Raw genomic sequence first — 5,011 nt, forward strand, 5'->3', positions numbered from 1 at the left:
AAAACTATGGAGATAATTGCTAATTCTAGGTGATTTATATTGCCATCAATCTTGTATTTTTTTTATTTTTAAGTCATTATTGAAGGTGGGGTATTGGAATCTGCAATTATTGTTGTAAGATTATGATTTTTCTTTATTTCTATTTTTACTTTTTGCATTTGTGTCTTTGTTGTTAGATGTTTATATGTATATAAATGTTATATTTTCCCGTTGAAATGACTTTTTATCATTATAAAATGTCCACAATTATTGATAATAATGTGTTTTTGTAAAGTCTATTTTTCCTGCCATTAATATAGTGATAAAATCTCTATAGAGATTGTTGTTTACATTGGTACAGCTCTATTTACCTTTTTATGTTCATCCTTTATGTGTTTCTCAATTCAAAATTTTCCTCTGTAGATGAAATGCAATTGGATCTTTCTTTTTAAAAGAAATTATGACAAACTATGTATTTTAATTATCTTTTGTAATAAAGTTGTATTTAGTTTTATTATTGATATAATTGTATTTTGCTCTACCTTTGGATTTTTGTTTCCTGCATAGTTCATCTATTTGTTCCCTTGTTTCTTCTTTACTGCTCTCTTTTAAACAAAGTAAATATTTTCTAGTATAGCATTCTCATCCCTTTAATAATTTTCAAATATATATGTTATTTTATTAATTATTTTTAGTGGTTGCTTTAAAGTTAAAATATAAATCTTAACTTATGAGAATTGCTTTTTGATGTAAACTAGTTGAATTTGCATGAGCTACAGAAATTTTGCTCTTAGATAATTATATCCTCTTCTTTTTGTGCTATTATTATACATATTATACCACTGTATGTTTCAACAAATCATTGTTATAAATTTTCATGATATACCTCTAATTCTATTTAGGAATTTTTAAAAAGGTGGAAAAAATTTATCTATATTTACAGAATTTGTTATATTAATGTTCTTGTTTAAAATTTTTGGTTATTTTCATTTCTATGCATCAATTTGAGTTGTCATTTGGGGTTATTTCCTTACTCCAGTACATCTTTGTTCCCATTCATGTCCTTTGTGCTGCTATTAAATACACTGAATTTCTATATGTTATAGGCCCTATAACACAATTACATACATATTGTTTCATGCAATTGTTTTTTTAATTTAGTTAAAGAAGAAATTACTACTGTGTTTTATAATTACCTACATAATTCCCTTTTTTGTAGAGATTTAAATTACTATCTGGAGTCATTTGTTTTCAAACCGAAGACTTCTTGTAGTATTTTCTATAAAATGAGTCTGCTAGTAACAAATTACAATTGACCTTTAAACAATGCAGGATTGGGGCACTGACCCCTTGCACAGTAAAAAGTCTGCATATAATTTTTAATTTCCCCAAATCATAACTATTAATACCCCAATGTTGACTGAAAGTCTTACCAATAACATAAACTGTCGATAAACACATATTCTGCACATTGAACATATTATATACTGTAGTCTTACAATAAAGTAAGCTAGAGAGAAGAATATGTTAAGCAAATCATAATCAACAGAAAGTACATTTACCATTTGCTAAGGAGAAGCAGATCTTAACAAAAAATTGTATTTTCATTGTCTTCATGTTAAGTAGGCTGAGGAGGAGGAAGAAAAAGAGGAAGAGTTGGTCTTGCTGACTCAAGGATGACTGAGGCAGAAGACAGTTGCTTATAAGTAGACCCATGCAGTTCAAACCCATGTTGCTCTAAGGTCAGCTGTATTACAGTGTTTTAAAATTATTCTTCTGGCAATATATTTATTTTACCATTTTGGGAAGGTGGTTTTGCTAGATGTTGGTTTTCTGATTGAGGATTTTTTCTTTCTTTCTTTTTTTTAAACTATCAGCATGTCATCCAATGCCTTCTGGCCTACATACTTTTTTTCTGATAAGAAGACAGCCCTCAATCTTATTTGAGTTCTCGTGTACTTGACTAGTCATTTTTTTCTTTTTAAAAAAGTCTTTATTTTAGATTGATTTGTTTATTGTTGCTTTCAAGATTTTCTCTTTGTATTCAACATTTTTACCATGATGTGTCTTACTTTTGCTGCTCATTCTACATGGAACTTGTTGAATTTCTTGGATGTACAAAATTAATGTTTTCCCTCAATTTTAAAATGTTTTTAGATATTATTTATTTGAATATTTTCTTCTCTTTACTTTGTTACTATCATTACATGTAGTTTGTGCTTTCAATGTTATCCCATATTTTCTTGACACCCTTTATTTTTCTCATTTTAATCTTTTTTTTAGATTATAAAATATCTCTTGATCTATCTTCAATCTAATTTTTTAACCATATCAAGTCTACTGTTAAACTCCTCTAGGCAATTTTGAGATTCTTATTTTGAATATTGTACATTTCACCTCCATTTTCATTTGGCTCTGTAAAAAAGACATTCATTCATCTTTATCAATATTCTGTCCTTGATGAGATTCTGTCATGCTATGTTTCTATAATTCTAAAATTATAGTAATATAGAATATAATATAGTTCTTTCAAATCTTTTTTCTACTAAATCTAACACATGGGCTCCTCAAAAACAGTGTTTGTTGCATGCTTTCTTTCCCTATATGAATCACACTTTCGTGAATCTTTGCATGTCTTATAATTTTTCATTGAGAGCTCAGTAATTTAGATAATACACTGTATTCAACACTGGATAGTGATTCCTTATTCTAGGGGTTTATTTCTTTATTTGTTTGTTTAGTAACTTATTTGAACCAAATCAGTGAAGTTTATTTCTTCTGCTGCAGTCCACATTTTCTCATTTTGCCTTTCAGAGGACATTGATGTGGAAATACACATGGTTTCCATAAACATAAAGAAAAACTGGTTTTAGTTATGTATAAATTACTCCATAGTCTGAGCTGATTAAATTAGGCTCCTTTTTCAGGAACAAGATGTATACTATTTTTTAGACTCACTCAAACCCCAGATTACTTTTCTTAGTTGTTTGTCCCCTGGTTTTCCCCATTGAATTTTTAGTTGGTCTACTGTCACCCCTCTTGCTATTAGTATCATGGAGCTGCCAACATTTTCTTATTTTTTTGCCATCAAGATCTTTGTTTTTAATGATGCCTAAAGTATAAAATTTCATATTATATTTCAAATTATGTCAATACCACAGTTTTATTGTCTTTTGGCATCAACTACACAGAATTTGGGAGTGGTACTAAGACTCCCTTTCTCAGAATGCCACCTGAATCCTATAAATGAGGCACTGGTTGGGGGAGGCATTCGCTGGCATTATTTCTCTTTTTTCTTACCATAAAGCTTTGCTAGGATAGGGACTAGGTCTACCTAGCGTTCTTAGCCAAATGTACCTAGGGCAGACCTTTCACCCTATGAGTAGGGTCTGGGTGAAGGAGGGAAATCCTAGTCCTTTTAGCCAAGTTTGTCTGAGATAAAGTTTTTATAATACAAAACTAGGAAAGATAGGAGATAACTGCCATTTTCCCCATCTAGGATCAAACCATAGTCCTAGACTAGTAACTATGCGGAGAAGTCTTATAGTTCATAGTCTTAGTTGTAGCAGCCACTAGTAGATTTTCTTCACACCAATCTGTGAGGAAAGAGCTAGTCATGGCTCAAAGCCAACCTTTTCCTACTGAGAGTAGGTAGATTGAAAAAATAATATTTCTATGTTTTTTGTATGCACTTAGAACAATTTCAATAAACATTAATTTGTATTTTTTAAATCATTTGTGCCATTGAAGTCATTATTTCACTAGAAAGAATGACTATCAAGTTTATTACTCCACAATTCTGGTATTTTTATTTCTGTAGACTTTTAAAAATGGCTTTTCCCCTCTACCTGGTTTGACTGGATCTCCATACCTTTTTAGGAGCTACTCATACTAGTAGGTATATGGTTTCTCAAATTTATGGTACATCGACTTCAAATTCAATTAAAAGAAACTTGATATATATCAGTTCTTAGTCCAACATAGGGGTGAATTGTTGTAGAGGATGACTACATTTTTTCATGTATTATTTATACATGAATTTTGTATAAAATACTTGTAAATGATGCACACAATTTTTCATTCTTTTAAGGGAAAACTACTGCAAATGAAGTAGAAAAATAATAAATCCTAATATTCCTAAACACATCAATTAAAGAAGTACCATATGCACACTTAGTAATACAAACATACAAAATATTTTGCAACAAGTGTGCTAAACACACTAATATGAAAGGAAATACAACTTAAGCATAGATTCACAAAGAATTATCTTCATGATGCAAAATTTATTAATTCCTTTCCCAATGAGGTTATAATTTACCAAAATGCATTTTTGAAATTAATATACAGAGCATGATAATTAATTTTAACAGCACAGTTTTCTTAAAATCTTTTAATAACATTTAATATTTTAGCAAAACGTGAACTTTTCATGTGTAGAAACTATTACTAAAATTATTATCTAGAAATATTATGCAACTAGGAGAATATGCATTTCAAACATACTCTTTTAGGATGCTTCTTGGATTTTTCTTCTTTATATGGGTTATTTTATTTTTACCTTGACGTGTCTACAATTAAATAAGTTAAGTTAGCTTGAATAAACTCTTTATGGCAACTATTGAAGAGCATAATACACGGTGCCATTTTCTAACATATAGATTTTTCACATCTTTTTGCAAGTTGAAATCCATTAAAAAGCATCTCCTGCAGCTTAAAATGCACTGAGAGAACTTCTCTTTAGTACTGATATCATTCCACATTTGACCTCTCAACAAACTCTTCACCACATTCTATACATAAGTTTAGTCTGGGACAATGAGTACACTGATATTTTCTCAACATAGAATTATCCACTGAATATATTTATTCAACCCTTTTGAAAGCAAGATATTGTTATTGAAATATAAACTTTAAAACTTTTAAATCTTCATTTTAGAAAATTATCTCAGCTGTTTATGATCTGAGAAATCAAAGTCTGGTATTCTCCCAGAAGAAAGTTTCTTTCCTGCCATAAACTTTGAGTATTCAA

The sequence above is a fragment of the Carlito syrichta genome, unplaced genomic scaffold (genome assembly GCF_000164805.1).
Source record: "Carlito syrichta isolate Samal-C Ts95f unplaced genomic scaffold, Tarsius_syrichta-2.0.1 Scaffold123035, whole genome shotgun sequence".
NCBI lineage: Eukaryota > Metazoa > Chordata > Mammalia > Primates > Tarsiidae > Carlito > Carlito syrichta.